Source organism: Sminthopsis crassicaudata, chromosome 2 (genome assembly GCF_048593235.1).
Source record: "Sminthopsis crassicaudata isolate SCR6 chromosome 2, ASM4859323v1, whole genome shotgun sequence".
NCBI classification, from domain to species: Eukaryota; Metazoa; Chordata; class Mammalia; order Dasyuromorphia; family Dasyuridae; genus Sminthopsis; species Sminthopsis crassicaudata.
The window spans coordinates 44,312,135-44,334,184 of NC_133618.1; the positions used below are offsets into that span (position 1 = coordinate 44,312,135).

Below are 22,050 nucleotides of genomic sequence, written 5' to 3' on the forward strand. Positions count from 1 at the left end.
ATATTGGAAACAGACACAAGAGTTTATTCATTCTATGATGACCAATTCACCATATTGCAAATGGTACAGCAAAAGACATAAATGATATGCCTTTGGTAAATGCAGCTATTTGAAATATAGCTTATCACCTAGAGACAATCATCCCTAACCGGACAGTTTTGCCAGCTGGGCAATTCCATTACTCATTATCTCTTTCTGAATTATAGATCCAGGGTGGAGAGCATTTGCCAGGAGAGCCCTACCTCCATACTGAGCAAGGAACAAGTTACAGAAACAGATGGTAGGCATGTGGCTCAGATTCCAGGAAAAAAGAAGAGTCTTTTCCAGCCTACAGCCTGAGGGGATATCTTGTAGTGGAGTAACTGGGTCAGAAGTCCCAGACCAAAAGGAAACTGCAATTCAATCACCCTGAACCTGCAGAACTTCCCAAAGGAAAGATAGCGACTGTGTCCAGCAGCAATCTACTGAAATTCCTAACTGAGGACAAGCCAACAGACAAACTCAAACTAGAGTCAGGAACCCTCAGAGATTAGATAGAAGAATAGTGAGTATGCTGCTCCAGATTACTTCACTTTGGGACTATTGAAAGCTTGCAGGACCATAGTCTAAGCTGAGAAAGTAGTAAACAGATATAAGAGGGCAGAAGCTCCAATCAGATATGCCCCTGAAAAATATACAGAACAGGGCATGAACAAAAAGTCCAAGAAGAATGGAAGAACGGGGGGAAAGGATCCCTTCATTAAGAGCTATTGATAGAAAAGCCTAAGACAGAAACACAGAAGAGAATGGCACAAAAATATCACCAAGGAAAGACAAAATAAACTGTGGCTTGTCCACAAGTCCAACCAGAATTATTTTAGAAGAATTAAACTAAAAAAAAAAAAAACCCAACATAATTTAAAAAACCAAACAAGAGTGGTAAAAGACAAAATTCAGAAAAAAACTAAAAGCTATTATGAAAGATTTGAAAAGAGAATTATCTTGGAACAGAACATAAAATACCTTGAAGAAAATAACTCCCTTAAAAATTAGAATTAATCAAATCAAAGCTAATGACTCCAAAAGGCATCACAAAATATTAAAACAGTTCAGGGGCAGAATTCCTTCCAAATAATTTGAAAATAAAGCCTCAAATCAAATTTTAGAGTGGCAAAGTCAACAAAAAGTCAGGGGCTGGACTAACAAAACTTAAAAGATGTCAAAAAAAAGTCTATGGAATTAAATAAAACAGAGGCCTGCTCAGAGCCTATTTGGGCATTAGTAACCATAGTAGCAGCAGTAGCTTCTGGAACTCTCAACTTAGAGACAGTTAGGTGGTCAGGCAACAGGTCAGAGAAAGATTAGAGAGCACACTTTTGCTAGCGCTGGGTACAGCTGGTGTTGATGGGCAATTTTTTTGCCCATACATAATTCTGGATCATAATTTTAGGGCACAAAAGAGAAGGGACTTTAGTTACAGTTCCAAGGCAACGAGAAGCACTAGGGCTTGTGGTTGCACTTCCCGAATAAATACTGGACCACAGATCATGAGGGTAGGGACCATATCTCTTCCAGGATCACACTACCTTGGAAGCACCAAAAAACTTGCAGATCTCCAGAACTAGCTCTGAAAACAGCAGCACAAAAAAGTCTGAAACTTGACCCAGTGCTTCTCCAACCTTAGGTAAGCAAAGTTCAACTTTACCATAAAGTTCTATCAGGAAATGGGAAGGAAAAAGGAATAAACAACAACAACAACAACAACAACAAAAAGAATTTAAACATAAAAAGCTACTAAGGTAGCAGGGAAGATCAAGAAGTAAATTCAGAAAAAATATAATGATGTAGGGAAGGATTCTGGGAAATAGGTTGGTAAATTTCAAGCTCTCCAGATTTCCCCCATAAATAGATCAAGTTTGTGTCTCAGGGCAAAAAATAGATTGTTAAAAAGTCAAGAAGACTTGGGGAAGAACAGGGATCTACTGGAGAAAATCTGAAAAAAAAGTCCCTGGGCTGGGGATTAACCCCTGTGAAGGGCAAACACCTCCAGGCTAGCCCCCAGAAATACCAAGTGGGGAGCTCTGGGGTGAGTTGGTATGGCTGGAGCCTCAGCAGGAATCATAGAAAGTCTGGCCTCCCAGACAGCTTATGGAATCCATGTATAAGTCCAAAAAGACTGAGTGAAAAAGACTTGGCTGATTGGGAACGCCAGGCCCAGCTTTGCCCTGTGCAAAAAGGAACCAACACCTGTGAGTGAAGAGGAAGGGGGGCAGGGACCTGCTGGCTAGGGGCACTTACAGGAGGGTGAAGTTCCTGATTGGGGTTCCTGATCAGAAAGGAGTGCTGAAGTGAAGTCAGAGACACCATCCCCTCTACGCCAGGACTGGAGGTGCTTATACTAATACCTCTTCTTTAAAAAAAAAAAAAAAAAGAAAATGAGCTGGAAAAGAAGAAAGAACCATAACTTAGAAACATATTATGGGAATAGGGAAGATCAGACGAGTTAAAAAAAGCTTCTACCCAAAGAGTAATGTGAAATGGCTCCCTGCCCAGAGAGAATTTATAGTAGAGCTCAAAAAAAATTTAGAATTCAAATGAGAGACATGAAAAACAAGATTTAAAAAAAAGTTAACCAAGTAGAAAAGAAAATATAAAATCTTTGAAAATTAGAATTAAGCAAGGGAAAACCAGTGAAACTATGAGAGACTAAGAAATGACAAAACAGATGATAAAGAATGAGAAAATAGAACAGAATGTGAAACATAAGAAAAACAGCAGATCTGGAGAAGAGATCAAGAAGAGAAAATATAAGAATAATTGAACTGCCTAAAAGTTGTAACCAAAAAAAAAAAAAAAAAAAAAAAGAACCTATGCACAATAATACAAGAAATAATCCAAGAAAATTATCCTGGAGTGATAGAACATGAGGAGAAAGTAGAAATAGAAAAAAATCCACTAATTACCACCTTAATTAGATCCTTTGTGGAAAACACATAGGAACATTATTGCCTAAATTTCAAAACTCTCAGATCAAAGAGAAAATTTTGCAAGAAACAAGAAAAAAAATTCAAATACACTGGAGCTGTTATAATCAGAATTTGACAAGACTTAGCAGCTACAATAAAAGACACAGGTACTGATAAATATCTGCCAAGAATCAAAAGAACTAGGCCTGTGACCAAAAATATATCCAGCAAAATTATATCAAATGAGAAGAAAATGGACCTGCAGATTTTCAGGACTTTCTATTAACCAAGTCCAAAAAATTTAACACATAAGAGCCAGTATCAAAGATCAATTTCAAGGAACTCAACATGGACAAATTATTTTTTTAGCATGGGAAATGTATACCATATGTTTAAGATTGACATCAATAATAGAACTGCTCAAGAGAAAGATTGGGACAGAGTTAAGGTAATAATAATTATGCTAAACAAATGAGGTATAGAGGAAGAACAGACACAGAGGCATTAGATGGGGGAGGAAGCTTCATAGTTCTGAAAACTCAATAAGTTATATGGGCAACACTACATATATACCATGAAAGGTAATACATCCTCCAAAATCTATAAAGAAATAAGGCAGGAGGAATGGGCAGGGAAGCAAAGAGTGAGAAAAAAAAACCATAACAGTATAAAAACAACTACCAAAGAAGCTTCAAAGAAAAATGCTAATTGTACCTAAGCCCAGAAAGAATTCCTAGAAGTGTTAAAAGAAAGAGTTGAGTAGTAGAGAAAAAAAATTGGGAAAGGAAATGAAAAAAAAAGAGGAACCAAAAATAATGAAGGAAATAACTTAAAAAACAATTATCCTAATGTTAAAAGAGACAAAAAATATATATATCCACAGAGAAGAACTCCTTAAAAGCAAAATTAGTCAAAAGGAAAACTCAGGGAAGAAAATAATCTGAAGAAGCAGAATAGACACACCCCCTCCAAATATCTTCAAATAACAACTCTAAACAAATTTTAGAGTGGCAGAACACAGAAAAAGATAGTGAAACAATTTTCTAAGAAAATGTAGAAGATCAGCAGGAACAGTCTGTTGCACAAGAGTGAGAGAGGAGTATGGTCTTGCACAGATTGTGCTAGTAAAGATGGAACCCCAATAAATGAAAAACAGACCTTGGGGCAACTGAATCAGTGGCAGTAGTGGTAATTTCCAGACTTCTCTGTCCACAAATGGAAAGGGGATCAGGCAATGGTTCAGAAAGAGATTTACAGGGATCTCTTTGCTGGCACCAGGGGTGGGACTCTCTTGCATTGCTTATACTTGCATCTCCATCACAGTTCTGTGTCTTAGTACCATTGCATGGAGAAGCATTAGCACATTAGAGCTTGTGCCTGGCAGGGGAGCAGGGACTCTGGCCACAGTTGGAGAGTTGAAAAGAGTACTTGTGGTCAATCACAAATCCATTTACAATACAAGAGAGTGGTAAACAAAGTTCATACCACCTTGAAGAACCAGAAACTAAAAGGCTCCAGGAATATCTTTGAAAATAGTTACACAAAAAGCCTGAAGATTGGGACTGTGCGTCTTCCTCTTGGGGAGCAAAGTTTCAATTTGGCATGTGGTTAAAAATAAAAAGGAAAAATTGGAAAATCGACAAAGAGAAAAAATTCTGATCATAGAAAGTTACCATGTGATAAAGATCAAAATATAACCCAGAAGACAACAAAGTCAAAATTCTTAGTTTCCAAAGTCACAAAGAAAAAATATGAATTATTTTCAGATCATGGAAAAAAATTCAAAAAGGATTTTGAAAATAAAAGAGAAAAAATTGGGATGAATAATGAGAATGATGGACGAAAATCATAAAAAAATCAACTTGGTAAAGAATTTACAAAAAAAAAAAAATGCTGAAGAAAATACCATCTTAAAAAATAGACTAGGCCAAATAGTAAAAAAAAAAGCAGAAAAATACAATGAAGAGAAAAGCAGAACTGGCCAAATGGAAAAGAGAGGCATAAAAATTCATTTAAGAAAAACACTCCTTAAGAAGTAGAATGGACTAAATATTAAAGGAGGTACAAAAGCTCATTGAAGAATACAATTCCTTAGAAGTTAGAATTGTGCAAGTGGAAGCTAATGACTTTATGAGATATAAACAATCAAAATCAAAGAAAAAAAATAGAAGAAAATAATGAAATTTCTCATTGGAAAAACAATTGACTTGGAAAACAGATCTAGGAGAGATAATTGAAGATTTATTGGACTACCTGAAAGTCAATGTCCAAAAAAAAGAGTTTACACATCACTACCCTGATATTCTAGAAGCAGAGGCTAAAAAAGAAATTGAAAGAATCCACAAACACCTCTTACAATAGATCCCTGAATGAAAACTCCCAAGAACTTTATAGTCAAATTTCAGAACTCCCAGGTCAAGGAGAAAATAACTGCAAGCAGCCAGAAAGAAACAATTGAAATAGTTTGGAGTCACTTGTCAGGATAACATAAAACTTAGCAGCTTCTTCATTGAATGATCAAAGGACTTAGAATAAGATATTTGAGGACTTTCAAGTATTCCTGAGGAAAAGACCAGAGCTGAATAGAAAATCTGGCTTTCAAATACAAGATGCAAGAGAAGCATAGAGAGGTAAATATGAAAGAGAAATAAGGGATTCAATAAGGCCAAACTATACTGCTACACAGGAAAATATAACTCCTAAATTTTTTCTCATTATTTGAGCAATTAGAAAAAGTGTATGTAGACAATAAGCAGAGGTATGAGTTGAATGTGATAGTATGATGATCTTAAAAAAATAAAATGAAGGGATGAGAAAAATATATTGAGAGAAGAGGAAAAGGAGAAGTAGAATTGAATAAATTATCTGACATGAAAGAGACCTGAAAGAGATTTCATATCAGAGGTGAAAATGGAGGTCTAAAGCACAGGAATATTACTCTCATTGGAATAGTCTCTAAGAGGGAATAATAGACACATTCAGTTGGATGTAGAAATCTGTCGTCCTATAGAGGAAATTAGGAAGCAAATGGGATGAGAGGTGGAATTAATAATAGGGAGGTAGTTTGGGGAAAATAAAAAGCAAAAGCAAAAGGAAATGGGATGGAGGGAAAGATATAGTTGGTAATCATTATTGTGAAAAAAAATTTTTTTTACATTGAGTTTCTCTAATTCATTTCTCAAACATATAGAAAAGTCACATTTATAGAAATAAAAACTATTTCTCAATTGATAAATGGTAAAAGTATATGAAGAGATAACTTTCAGATAAAGTAATAGGATTATCACATGAAAAAATGCTCCAAATCACTACTGATGAGAGAAATACAAATTAAAACAGTTCTGAACTACTTCCTCACATCTGTCAGGTTGTCAGAAAAGGAAAAGGACAAATGTTGGAGGGAATGTGGGAAAATTAAAACATTGATGTACTATTAGTGAAGTTGTAGAGGAATTCAACCATTCTGGAAAACAATTTAAAATTATGCCCAATGAGCTAGAAAACTATGCATACCCTTTGACCAAGCAATACCATTACTAGGTTTGTATTACAAAAGGATAAAAAAAAGGAAAAAGGACCTATGTGTACAAAAATATAGCAGCTTTTTTACTGGTGGCAAAGAATCAGAAATGGAAGGAATGTCCATCAACTGGGGAATGACTGAATGAACTGTTGTATGTGATTGTGATAGAATACTATTGTGTTTTAAGAAACGATGAGCAAAATTCTCAGAAAAAAACATGGAAAGACATGAATGATATAAAGTGCAATAAGAAGAACCAGGAAAACATTGTACACAATATTGTATGATGGTCTACTATGAATAACTTAGCTATTTTCAGCAATACATTCATTCAAGACAATTCTGTCTTATGATGAAAGATGCTGTCCAATTTCAGAGAAAGAACTGGTAGAGCCTGAATGAAATTAAAAAAAAATTCTTCACTTTTTCTTATTTTGTTTGTGCTTTCTTTCACAGAATGACATAATGTGTTTTGCATGACTATGTATAACCAATGTCAAATTGCTTGCCTTCTCAATGAAGGGGGGAGAAGAGAAAAGGAAAGAATTTGGAACTCAAAATTTTTAAAAATGTAAAAATTGTTTTTAGAAGTAATTGGGAAAAACAATATGTTAAATAAAAAAATCTTGCCTAGAATAATGGTTTCATACATAAAATGGATAGAAGTGATTGCAAATGAAATATGCCCAAATTTGATTACATAAGATATAAAAACTTTTCATGAAATAAATGTAGAGTAAATTTTATTATGAAATGTAGAGTAAAATTTTTTTTAATTGAGCAAGTGAAAGCTAATGATCCCATGAAACATCAAAAAGCAATAAAGCTTTGATTTTCAAAAGAATGAAAAACTAGAAGAAAATATGAAAACATCTTTAGAAAAAAACTGGTCTGGAAAACAAATCTTGAGATAAAAGAATTGTGGACTACATAGAGTTATGGTCACAAATGTTCACAGTTCAAGAAAGTATTAAAAACATCTCAATTGTACATGTTTATATTGGATTGCTTGCTCTCTAGGGGAAGAGACAGGAGGAAAAGGAGAAATATTTAGAATACAAGTTTTGGCAAAGAAGATGGTTGAAAACTATCTTTGTATGATTTGGAAAAATAAAGCTATTAAAAACTCATCAGAAAAACAAGTGATCAAGAAAATAAATTGAGAGAATAATTTATGAATTATGGAATTACCTGAAATCCAAGATGAAAGAGAAAGCCTAGGATTTTAAGAAATATACAGTAAAACTTCCCTCGTATTTTAGATTCAGAGGGTAAAATAGAAATTGAAAAAATCCACTGATCACCTCCTGAAAAAAAAATCTCAAATTGAAAACTCTTAAGCCAAATGCCAGGGCTCCCATATTAAGGAGAAAATATTTCAAGCATCCAGAAAACAAACGTAAACATCCAAAAAAACAAATCCAACAATTCAAATATAATGAAGCCACAGTTAGGATTACACAAGATTTAGTGACTTCCGAATTAAAGGAATAGAGCTTTCGGAACATACTTGGGAAGGTAAAATAGAATTACAAACAAAATCACCTACTCAGCAAAACCAAGTATAATTCTTCAAGGGGATGAATACTTAGTGAAATAGATGACTTTCTAGCATTCCTGATGGAAAGACCAGAGCTAAATAAAAATTTTGACAAACACAAGATTCAAGAGAATCATAAAAAGCTAAACATAAAAAAATCACAAAGTACTCAAACGGTTACCATTCCTCTACAAGAAGCTGATATATCTAATACTTAGGAATTTATCCTTATAAAGCCTTTGAAAGAGGACACAGATGTGAGTTGATTGTTGGAATGATCTCCAAAAATCTTGAAAAACTCTTTTTAGAGGAAAAGAGAGAGGCCTACTGACTGTGGTCACATACTAAGAGACTTTTGGTTCCAGGGCAGAGGGGTGAGTTAAAGTTTGCAGCCACTGCAGGAACCATAGAAAATAAAAGTGTTTTTGGTGGCAGTGTTTTGGGGGGCTCTGGTCAAGGATCAGGGGCAAGAGGAGTACTTGAGATTAGACCTCTCCCCATTCCCCAATCACAAATAAGTGTTCAGAAAACAGCACCATAAAAAATTTGAAGCTTGAGACATTTCTTACACCTTGGGACTAGAACCTGACTCAAACAAAAGTGAATAGCTAAGAAATAAGGCACTAAAGATGAGTAAACAAAAGAATCCAATCATAGATAACTATTATTGAGAAAGAGAAGATCTGGATTCATATGCAGAAGATAGTGAAGTCAAAAGAGCTATTTCTACTTCAAAGAAAAATTTAAAATGGTCACAAGTCCAAAAAGAATTCTAAGAGTTTAAAAAGGACTTTTAAAAATTCAAATAAAAGAAGCTAAGGAAAAATTAGGAAACAATAATATAAGAAAATAAAAATTAAGAAAAAATCGATTGGAAAAAAGATACAAAACTTATGAAAGAAAACTCCTTAAAAATTAGAATCAAGTCTGTGACTTAATAAGACACCAAGATATCATAAAAACAAAAATCTTCTATATAGAAGAGAATACAAAACATTTCATTTAAAAAACTACTGATCTGGAAAACAAATGGAAGAGAGACAATATAAGAATTGTTGAAATCTGTGATCAAGAAGAAAAAAAGTATAGCCACTTCAAGAAATTATTAAGGAAAATTGCCCTGAAGTTTTAGGGCTATAAGGTAAAATGGAAGCATCACCTGAAAGATGAAAACTCACAGAAACATTATAGCTAAATTTTGAAACACTCAGATCAAAGAGAAACTACTACAACAAAATAGAAACAATTGAAAATTGTGAAGCCACAGTTGGGATAACCCAAGATTTAGCTGCTTCCACATTAAAAGACCAAAGAACATGGATCTCAATATTCCAAAGAATAAATGAAAACTAGTTTTCAAACTAAGAGTAACACACCCAGCAAAGCTGCGTATAATCCGGGGAGGGGAGGGGAGGGAAAGATATTTAGTAAATTATATGTGTTTCAGGTCCTTCCTGGGGAAAGGACTAGAACTGAATAGAAAATTTTGCCTACAAAAATCAGGAGAAACATAAGAAGGTAAACATCAAAGACTAATTATAAAGAATTTAATAAGGTAACACATTTATAGTAAAATATCTAACTTAAGAATATTATCAAACATATCATAGTGTATATAAGTAAAAAGCTTAGCTTTGAAGTATGATAGAATGATACTAAAAAACACAATTGGGCAGAGAGGTAAAATGAAGCAACTATCTCATATAAATGATGTGTGAATGGAACATTTGTTATAGTGGAGGGCAGGATGGGGTGGAGGATTGAGAAGGCCAGAACCTTATCCTCATCAGAACTGGAAATAATGTGCATTATATGCAATTATATGTAAATGTATTATGCATATATGTATGAATAATATATAATATTTATATACAAATATAAATATATGTAAATAACATGCAAATATATGAATATAGAGAGGGAATAACACATCTAGAAGGATATGAAAGTAACATAGAAAAATAAGATGACAAAGGGATAGGAATAAGAAAAGGGAGGCACGCAGATTAAGAAATAAGCTTGCAAGGGGAGAGGATAAGGGAGGAATTCTTACTTAAAATTCTTGAGAATGTATCAAGATACAGTACATAGAAGGTGTGGGTATAAGTTAACTTTAATGTGAGGATACAAAAAGTATGGATTAGGGAGGCAATAGAAGTAAATTAAATATATGAGGAGGAAAAGAGTACAAAGGGAGAAAAGGATAAATTATGAGGAAAATTGGACTAATGACTTGCAATTACATGGAAATGGATAGCTGAAAGGAATAAAAACCAGAATACCACAAGATATTGTTTATAAGAAACAAATTTAAAAATGAGAGATACATATAAAAAAACCCAAAAGGTTAGATAAATGTATTATGCTTCAACTGATACAAAAAAAAGGAGGGATATCAATCATGATCTTAAAGAAAGTTTAAGCTAAAGATTTAAAAGAGATGAATAGGAAAAGTATATCATGATAAAAAGTATCATAAATAATGACATAATATCTCCTGAACATATATATATATATGTATATAAATATATACATATATATATGTATATATATATATAATAGCTAAATTTTAAAAGGAAAAGTTAAATGCATTACAGGTAGAAATAGCAAAACTGTGAGTGGAGGAAGTGAACTTTCTTCTCTCATAATTAGATAAATCTAACACACAAAAAAAGAAGTAACGAGATGAATAAAATCATAGGTAAGCTAGATATGATAGTTATCTGGAGAGAAGTGAATGTGAATAAAAAGGAATATATTTTTTTCCCTCAATTATAAATGGTACCTTTACTAATTATATGGTAGGGCATAAAAACTTTAAAATTAAATGTATAAAAGAAATATTAAAGTTATCTTTTTCAGATCATAATGCAATAAAATTATATTTAATAAGGGATCACAGAAAAACATTTAAAAACGAATGGGAACTAAATAAAGAAAATAACTAAAGAACAAGTCATAGAAACAATTTCATTCAAGAGGATGATGAGACAATATACCAAAACTTATATGATACAATAAAAATAGTAACCAGAAGAAAATGTATACTCTAAACGCTTACATATTGATGTAAATCTCCATAAAATGGTGAAAGAGCAGGCCAAAGAATTGGGTATACAATTAAAAAAATAAACAAGAAAAAAAATAATAAAACACCTTCAATTAAACAAGTTGGAAATCCTAAAAATTAAAGGGGGAGATTAATATAATTAATTAAGAAAACCATGACTTAATCTAAGTAGAAGTTGGTTTTATTTAAAAAAAAACCCACAATAAATAAACCATTGGTTAATTTATTTAATTTTAAAAATTTATTTAAAAATTTAAAATTTTAATTTTATTTCATTTAAAATTTAAATTTAATTTTTAAAAATTTAATTTAATTTAAATTTAAAAAGAGAGAGAAAACCAAATCATTAGTATTCTTTTTTCTTTTTTTTGCTGAGGCAGTTAGTGTTAAGTGACTTTCCCAGGGTCACATAGCTAGGAAGTGTTAAGTGTCTGAGGCCAGATTTGAATTCAGATTTTCCTGACTTTAGGACTAGGGCTCTATTCACTGTGCCATCTAGATGCCCCAAATGATTTCCCCAAATCATTAGCATTAAAAATGAAAAATATGAATATACTACTAATGAAGATGATATCAAAGTAATTATTAGGAATCATTTCACTTAAGTATATGCCAATACATTCAATAATTTAAATGAAACAGAAGAATACTTACAAAAGTATAAATTGCCTAGATCAACAGAAGAGAAAACAGAGCTAAAGAAGCTTATTTTAGAAAAGGAAATTGAACAGGCTATAAATGAACTTCCTAAGGAAAGAAAAGCATCTAAGATCAGATGTATTTACAAGTTAATTATACCAAACATTTAAAGATCAATTAATTCCAGTACTAAATAAATTATTTGGAATAATAGGCAAAGCAGGACTTCATTAAGTTCCTTTAATGAAACAAATATAATCCCTATACCTAAACCAGGAAAAGCAAAATCAAAGAAATTATAGATCAATTTCACTGATGAATATGAATGCAAAAATCCTAAACAAAATATTAGCGAGGAGAATACAACAATGTACCACAAAAATTATATATACATTATGAAGAATTTATACCAGGAACGCAAGGATGGTTTATTGTAAGGAAAACTATTAACAATTGATTCTATTATATGATTCTATCATATAACATAAATAATAAAAATAATATAGTCATATGTGTATATGTATATGTATAATATATGTAGAAAAAAAGTTTTGACAAAATACAATACTCATTTCTATTCAGATACTTAAAAACATAGGTACAAACATTCTTTGCCTTAAAATGATAAGAAACATCTACCTAAAACATCAGCAAGCATTATTTGTAGTGAAGGCTAGAAGCCTTCCTAAAAAGATTGAAAATGAAACAAGGATGCCCATTATCAATATTATTTAATATTGTATTAGAAATGCTAGCAATAACAAGAGAAAACAAAGAAACTGAAGAAATCAGAATGGGCAATAAGATAAAACACATGCTGGGAAAATCCTAGAGATTTAGTTAAAATGATAGGTAAAACAATTTTAGTAAAGTAGCATGATATAAAATAAATCCCTATAAATCATTAGCATTCCTACCTATCAGTAAAACACTGTAAGAAATAAAAGCTACCCCATTTAAAATAACTATAGATAACATAAAATACCTGGGAATAATTTCATGATGGATGCTTGCACAGGATCTAAATAATGGATGATACTCTTGCACTTTCCTAGTCACCAATGGAGTGAGACAGAGTTGTGTGCTGGCTTCCCTTCTTTTCAGGATGATGTTTTCAGCAGTGATGTCAGTCACCTTTAATCAGAAAGAAAATGACATTCCAGTCATTGCACTGATAGTAAGTCATCTAACTTGAAATTATTAGCTTGAAATTATTTAACTTGAACACGACAAATTTAAGATTAAAGCACTCAATGTAGCCTCTGAGGCTAAGATGCAGCAGAATAAGGATTGCTTTTCTATTGCTTGTGCTAATTTTGGACTGACAATAAGAAGAAAATAGGTTCTTCACCAGCCAGCACTGTGTCATACTTATGTGGAACCATTGCTTATAGCAAATGGAGAAATTCTGAGTAAGTTAGTTGGGTAAGTTTACATATTCCATGCCCGGAAGTGGAATCGATTCTATGTGAACTGTCTTAGGAAAATTCTGAAGATCACCTGGCAAGATAAGGTACTATAGATATTAAAGTCCTTTCTAGAGCTAAATTGTCAAGCATTCAAATTCTACTGTAGAGAGCACAACTTTGACAGCTTGGCCATATTCTTTGATTGCCAAAAGTGCATTTGCTTAAGAGACTAATTTATGGAGAACTCTTACAAGGCAAGTACTCGGAGATCAAAAGAAGAGCTACAAGACCTCTTTAAAGATCCTTCTGAAAAACTTTGGCATTGGAGGTGAGATATACAAGATGATGGCACAGGATTGTCCGGCATGTTGTGCCCACACCAAATATATTTATATAAAAAATAATATGGCTGTCAGATTTTTCTATTGCAAAGTGGGGAAGAAAGGAAAGGAGTTTAGAATTTAAAATGTAACAAAAAATAAACTTAAAAACAAATGATAAAGTGAGCTATGTCAGAAAAATTTGGCAAGACATATGTGAAATTATACAAAGTGAATTGAGAGGTAATTGTATATATAGTAATAACAATGTTGAAATGATCAACTGTGAAATAAGTGTTACTCTGATCAATTCAATGATCCAAGACAATTTGAAAGACCTCATGATGAAAATATGCTATCCCTCTTCAGAGAAAGAACTGATAAACTCTGAATGCAAACTGAAGTATCATTTTTTTCATTTTTTTCTTACTATTTTTTAGAAAGATAGCTAATATGGAAATGTTTTGCATTATTTCATATGTATAATTGATGTCATATTGCTTGCCTTCTCAGGAATATTGGGGAGAGAAACAATTTGGAACTCAAAATTTAAAGAGAAAAAAATGTTAAAAATAATAAATTGGGGGGAAAAAACAAAAAGAATATTAAAACAAAGTGAAAAGACAAACTGAAAAGAAAATGTGAGGAATACTAACCTGGAAAAGAAAATGAGAAATTAAGAATCATTGAACTACCTGAAAGCCATGACCAAAAAATAAAAAGGTAGCCTCATGCATCAAGAAATAATAAAAATCTGATCAGATTTATATTCTAGAGGGAACTAGAGGGGAAAATAGAACTTTAAAAAATCTGCTAGTCATCAAAAAAAAAAAAGAACCCAGAAATTCCAGATGAAAGAGAAAATATTGCAAGCAGCCTCAAAGACAGACAGAATCACAGAAGATTTAGCAGTAATTACTCAAAAGCAGAGATCTACAAACTAAGGGATGAGGGCCAAATCTAGTTTTATCACCTGTTTTTATTTGACCCACGACCTAAGTATTGTTTTTTATATTTTAAAGTACAAATACTGTTTGTATTTGGCAGATCTGATTCATGAGCCACAGTTTGTCAATCCCTACTCTTAAAGCAGTGGAGAGTCTGGAAAATGATATTCCTGAAAGCAAAAGATTTTAACTTTTACCCAAAAACAACTTATCAAAACTGAATATAATCTTGCAAGTGGAAAATGAATTTTTAATGAAATGGGAATCCCCAAAATTACTGATGAAAAAATTGGCTGGGGGGAATTCTCTTATTATGTAGAAATTTTTTCCTACATACAAATACAGATTTAAGAGCAGTATAAAAAGGTAAACATGATCAAGCAATCATAAGGGATTAATGTTTACATCCTAATATGGGGGAATGATACATGTAGCACTTCAAAATTCTGTCATCTTGAGTCACACAGGAAGCCTAATTTGACAGACAGCCTGATGATTCTGTTGGGCTTTGGTGATCTTAAAGAATGGAAAGGGGGGCAGCTAGGTGGCGTGGTGGATAGAGCACCAGCCCTGAATTCAGGAGGGCCCAAGTTCAAATCTGGTCTCAGACACTTAACACTTCCTAGCTGTGTGACCCTGGGCAAGTCACTTAACCCCAGCCTCAGAAAAAAAAAAAATGGAAAGGGTAAGGAAAAATGTACAGGGAAAGAGGATAAAGGAGAATAGGGAAAAATAACTCGCACAAATGGAATGTTGAAGTCTTGATAAGTCCCTCTTAAGAGAAGGATTAGTCAGAAACAAAATCCACTATTTAAGCAGGGGGCAGGAAAAAAAGAAAAGAAGGGAATATAAGCTAAAAATATAAAAAAAAGTATATAGGCAATTATAACTATGAATGTAAATAAGATACATTAAAGAAGAGGATAGTAGAATATGTTAGAGATAAGAATCAATATGTTTATCAGGAACACACTTGAAACAAAAATTCAGACAGGGTTAAAATGAAGGGATAAAGCGGAATCTATTGTGCTTGAGCTAAAGTTAAAAAGATGGGTAGCAATCATGACCTCAGACAAAATCACAGCAAAAAATATAAAAGATAAATAGGGAAACTATTTTCCTTTTAAAAGGAAATGATGCTTTACAGGCAATATGTGCACCAAAAAGAAAAGCATTTAAATTCTTAAAGGAAAAAATCGAGAGGAGAAAATAAGAGTATGGCAGTGGGGAATTTGCTACTTATTATAGGCCAGAACTCTGAACTTGAAACAAGGATGCTTACAAGATAAGTGGAGTTGATGAGACAATGGTTATCTAGTTTAGCATGTTTCAGTATGATTGATTTAATCTTACAACAAATAATGGTTTCTTAGTGATATGATTGGTTTGTACTCAGTGTGGAGAATATAAGCAGGAACTGAGAGCCACAGAGGACAAGCGCACTAGAAGCTCTTGGAGCCAAGGAGACAGAAATTCATTTCACCTTCAATCAGGCTCCTGGTGGCTAGCCTGGCTTCCTGCACTTCCCCCACTGAGACCAAAGCCAGTCTGAAAGGCTCTCCAGAAAGTTGCCCAGCCCCAGAAAGGAGATAATAAAGGATTTGGACTTTTAACACCTGGCTGTTCTTATGATTACTGAACTGAAATGATGGCTGCCCCCAGAGACCCCAAGAAAACCGAACCAAAAAACAATAGAGCTATTTAATTTGTTACTCTCAGATCTAGAAAAATTTTAAGAAAAAAGAAATGAAGAACCTGAACAGAGTTTTAGAAAACTTAAAGATGATAAATTTCTGGAGAAAATAGAAAAGAGTATGTTTCTTACATGTAATCATGCATTAAGTCATAAAAGCTTACCAATATAGAAAAATTGCACATTTTCTGACTACAATGAAATAAAATTACATTCAATAAAATAAAGCACAGTTTAAAAGTAAGTTGGAAATGAAAAAAGGATGGGTCAAAGAACAATTTCATTAAAGATAACCATGAGACAAAGTATATAAAATTTGGAGTATGAAATCAAATCAAGTAGAAACAAAATTATATCTCAACATTAATAAAAGTGGAAAAAAAAGCAGATGAATGAATTGGGAATGCAACAAAAAATAAGCCAACAAATTAAAAATATCTAATTTAACACTAAAAAGTCTTGGAAATCAAAGAGATTAGTAAGAACTGAAAGTAAACAAGTAAACAACACTAATAATAGCATTTGGTTTTGGAGGAAAACATAGGTGTCAATTGATTTGATTTTTAAAAGGAAATCCAAATTACTATGATTAAAAAAGAAAAACAATGAAGAAAATTTATTAGGAGCTATAAATCTTATAATCTAAGTGAAATTGATATTTACAATAATATAAAATGTCCATATTAACCAAACAAGAAACAGAGCATTTATACAATATCTTAGAAAATTTATATAAACAACTCTATCTTAGCAAAGGCAGCTAACTCTGTAGATAGAACTTTAAGTCTGGAGTGTGGATGACCTAAATTCAAATCTAGCTATGTGCCCTGGGCAAGTCATTTAACCTCTGTGGGAGAAGGAAATGGCCAACCACTCCATATCTTTGCTAAGAAAACACCACAGACAGTATTGGGGTCACAAAGAATGAGACATGACAATGAATAAACAATTTTAGAAAAAAATTAAACTATAAATGAACTCTCAAAGAAAAATTCCCCAGGACCAGATGGATGTACAAGCAACTTCTACCAAATATGTAAAGAAAAATTAATTCCAATACTACATAAACTATTAAAAAAAATAGGAAAATCCTAATCTTATCAAATTCCTTCCATTACATAAATAAATACAATCTTGATGCCAAATCCAAGGGGAGAAGAAATTTTTAGACAAAAGATCTTTAAACCAATCATTTAAATTTTAAAATTAAAAAAATTTAAATAAAATATTAGCAAGCAGAAAAATATGACCTAGAGATTATACACTATGGTCAGGCTGAATTTACACGAGAAAATATAGATTGATTCAATATTATAAAAATTATAAACATAATTGACTATATTAATAGCAAAAACAAAAATAAATGGATTTTTTCTTAAAATGATAAATGTGACTATTTAAAAATCAGCATTATGTGTAATGGGGATAAATTAGAGATCTTTCCAATAAGATCAGAGTTAAAACCAGGATATCCATTATTAATGCTGTTCAATATAGTGCTAGAAAGACTAGTCATAGCAACTGGATAAGAAAAAGAAATGAATAAGTATAGGAAATGAAATAATCACTTTTTGCAAATGATATGATTTATTTAAAGAACCCCAAAGAATAAAAAATTAAAAATTAAATGAAACAACTGATTTCTACAAAGCCACAGGAAAAACAAGATATAACAAACACACACACACACACACACACACACACACACACACACACACGCAAATGAATTTTTTTTATTACAAACAAAATCCAATAGAAGAGACAGATAAAATTCTATTTAAAATAACTATAAACAGAATAAAATAATTGGGAGTTTACTTACAAAGACGATGATGAGAGTAACAACAATAACAGCATTTATATAGTGCCTACTATTGGCCAGGTGTGTGAAGGGCTTTACATTTTATACTTAAAAAAAAATCTATTAGTATAATTGTATTTGCTCAGGGGGTAGGCTGAACCAATCAAATTTTAAAAAATAAAAATACTAAGCTAACTTATTCATTGCCGTAGAAACCAAACTACCAAAGATTTATTTTACTAGAAAAAATAATAGTCATCTGGAGGAGCAAAAGATAAAGCATAGCAATAGAATTAATGAAAAAAAAATGAAGGAGAGAGTGCCTGGTAGTTCCAGATGTACTAAACTACAAAATCATAATCATTGAAATTATTTGGTACTTTTTTAGGCTTCCTATGCCTTACTCCCCAACATATATTCTTTGATCTAAGGGTCTATTTTACCCACAAGGAACTCTGTCCCTCAGTTCTCAGCATTTTTTCCTAGCTGTCCCTCGTGCCTGAAACACTCTACTTACTTTGTTCTGACAACTGACTTTCCTGGCTTCATCTACAGGAAGGTTTTCCTAATCCATCTTAATTCATTTTAATTCTAGTGCCTTCCCTTTTTATCTATAGCTTGTTTGTGCATGTTTGCATGTTGTCTTCCCCATTAGACTGTAAGCTTCTTGAGGACACTCTTTTGTGTGTGTGTGTGTGTGTGTGTGTGTGTGTGTGTGTGTGTATGTGTATGTGTGTGTTTTAATTCTAATACTTAGTATATTGCCTGGCACATAATAGGAACTTAATAATGATGTACTGAATTGAATTGAATATAGAGAAGTTGATCAGTGAAATAAATTAGAAACATAATATATAGTGACAAATGAGCACAGGAAACTAGTGTTTGATAAACCTAAAAATTCCAACTATTGAGGCAAGAACTCACTATTTCACAAAAATTGCTGGAAACTGTGGAAAGAAGTTTGGCAGAAATTAGGTATAAAAATATGTGCAAAACCACTTATATATCAGGATAAGCTTCAAATGGTCATATAATTTAGACATTTAGGATGACAAATTAGAGGAGCATGAAGGAAATATGAACCGTTCCATTATTTATATATCTGACATACTCAAATGAGAAAGAGGTTCTCTGAAGGTAAAATGAACAATTTTGATTACAAAAAATTTAAAAGCCTCAGTACAAAGACAATGCTTTTAAAATTAAGAGAACCAGAAAATTAGAAAAAAATTTCAGCAAGCTTTCTCCAAAAAAAGTTTCATTTCTAAGATATGTAGAGAACTAATTCAAATTTATAAGAACCACTGCTCAATTTATAAATGGTCAAAAGATAGGTATTTTTTAGAGAAAGAATTCCAAGTTATTAATAACTAAAGTTTAAAATCACTAATAAATAAATGCAAATTTAAATGACTCTAAGATACTAACTCATCAAATTGGCAAAATTGACAAAAAAGAAATATGACAAATGCTGAAGGGGTTGTGGAAAATGAGTACTTTCATGCACTATTAGTAAAGCAATGAACTAGTCCAATAATAATTCTGAAAAACAATTTCAACTCTGCCCAAAAAACTATTAAACCATGAATACCTTTTGACTTAGTGATATTGGATCTTTCCTCCAAATAGATCAAAGAAAGAGAAAAAGGTTGTGTACACACACACACACACACACACACACACTATTTTCATGGTGGCAAAAAATTGGGATCTAAGTGGGAGCCCATCAATTGAGGAATGGCTAAAAAAAAATGGAGTAGAAATATGATAGAATATTGTGCTATAAGAAATGATAAAGGGGATGCTTTCTGAAACCATCTGAATTGATGCAGAGGGAAGTGATTCGAACCAAGTGAACAATGTATAACATTGCAACAATATTATAAAGACAAGCAACTTTGAAAAACTTAGTAATTCTAAACAACACAATGGAACTGCCTACAATTCCAAAAGACTCAGTGAAACATGTGGTCCAACTACATATAGAGAGCTGATAGTTTAAGAGAATAGGTTGAGAAATATAATCTTTCTCAAATACACACACACACACACATATATATATAAATTATATATATGTATATATATATATATATATAATAGAATATCCACATGCTTATATATGTATATAAATATATATATATACACAGAAAATCTCTACATAAATTCTCTATGTATTTATAATAGAAATATATATATCTATATTCTTATATATGTATATATATATACATATATATATATATATATTTGGACAAGGTTAACATAAGACTTTGTTTTGCTTGATTATACATTTTTAATGGGTTTTATTTCTCTTGTTTGTTCAATAGGTGGGAGAGAGAGAGGAGGGAGTGAATTTGGAAGCGAAAATATAATGAATTTTAAAAATTTGTGGCACAGATATTTATCTGCCAAAGCATTGAAAGGATCACCAAGTTTGCCAACTATCTTGCAGCTTTCTAAATGCAATGATTCTACCAATTAGAATGTGACCTTGAGTATGAGACCATTTCCTTTTTTCTATTTGTATCCCAAATGCTTAGAACAGTGTTGACACAAAAACTCTCAGTAAATACTTTCAAATTAATTCTTTTTTTCTTTTTTACTTAGGAAACCCTGTGATTAGCCCTTTCCATTCAGAGCCCTTACTTTTTTGCCCTCTGAAACCAGGGCTTTTATTATTCCTAATTTTGCACTAAATTATCCCTTAAATACTGGCACTACCTTGCATGCATGTTTTCTAACAAAGTAATTCCTTCTTTTAGTGGATCAGTAAACCTATTCTGTATGTTAAGTCATTTTTCCATTTCCCAAGATCATGTATGTCTTGAGTGTCTATGTACTATAGAATTAAGGTTGTTTTGAAGTTCACTTTCCCTCATAAGAAAGTCTATCACTTTTATATTTCTTTACTGATATTATTCTGGTAGTAGAAATGAATTTTGCTCTGGGCTGTAAAAGGCCTGTTCCCTAATTTAATAGATAATTTTATAAATAACAGCTTTTACTTTACACTTTACCTGTAAGGTTAATTAGCATTTCTGACAAGTAAACAAACAATCCTTGAGAACCTTAGTGGATGCTACTTGAAAAAAAATAAAACCCAGCAAATTAAAAAAAATATAACTTCTTTTGAAATATGAATGTTCTTAATTTATCAGTTTCATAATTTTGAATTTTCAGAAATGACTTTCTTAAAACAGGAGACATTTGTAGTATAAAAACATAATGAAAATCCAAAGATCCGCCATTTTATTACCTCTAATGACCTTGGCAAAATAGCTGCACTTTATAGGGCCTCAGTTTTCTTACCTGGAACATAAGGCAGTTGGACACTTTTATCTTTCCTTATGATTCTGTAAAATTTATAAAACTATTCAAACAATAACATACACCTTTCATAGCTCCCTTATGAATTCTATTTTTCCCCATATATTTTTGAATAGAAAAAGGTTCCCCTCTAAAAAATCTGAGAAAGAGAAGCAAGATACCCCATGGATTGGGGGACGGTATAAATACATACATTAATATTTGTGAAACAAATGATTATAATGAAAAGTTCTGCCTCACACTTATGGTGAAGTGGGACACATCGTTGCAGGAAAAATTATGCAAAAACAATATCCTCATTAAAGACATTAGTGTTTATTTTACCCTAGAATGTTTTTTCTCTGTATAACACAGCAAAAAATAAAATGCCCTGTGAATATTCCAATTATTATTATTCCAATAGTTTTATCTCAACGAGTTGGAAGAATAGTGTAAGTGGGTATTTGGGGTTGTATCTTGTCACAATGGAAAAGTCAAGAGTTAACAGCTCTGCATCCATGATACCAGTTGACTTCTGAGAATGGAAGCAGTACTAACTTACTGAGAAAACACAAGATTCTCAAGAAAAAAACCAAACCAAACCAAAACAAAAGCCAAGAGCTTAGTTTGTCTTCATTAATCAAACACAGCGACTTAATTGTCTGCTTATATTGCAGAATCAGGAAAAACTCCATTCACAGATTCAACAGTGACTTTGTTTTCTCTTCAACTTAACTTCCTCAATGTACTGCCCTAGTAATGCCTGCCATTTAGAATGGTACTACTACCATTCTCTGATTGTAGATTTTTGCTTCCTTATTTTGTAAATACTGTTATTTACCAGGTCTAGCATCTGT

At 32.1% G+C, this 22,050-nt stretch overlaps 1 long non-coding RNA gene across 1 annotated transcript in view; it reads right to left on the reverse strand.

The window, feature by feature from the left end:
* The window catches only part of LOC141554311 (uncharacterized), a 125,454-nt gene extending 112,163 nt beyond the window's left edge, over window positions 1-13,291 (reverse strand). The window contains exon 1 of the long non-coding RNA XR_012485825.1: window positions 12,703-13,291. This is a non-coding gene — a long non-coding RNA (uncharacterized LOC141554311). The remainder of the gene's footprint in view (window positions 1-12,702) is intronic.
* Window positions 13,292-22,050: the final 8,759 nt, after the last annotated feature.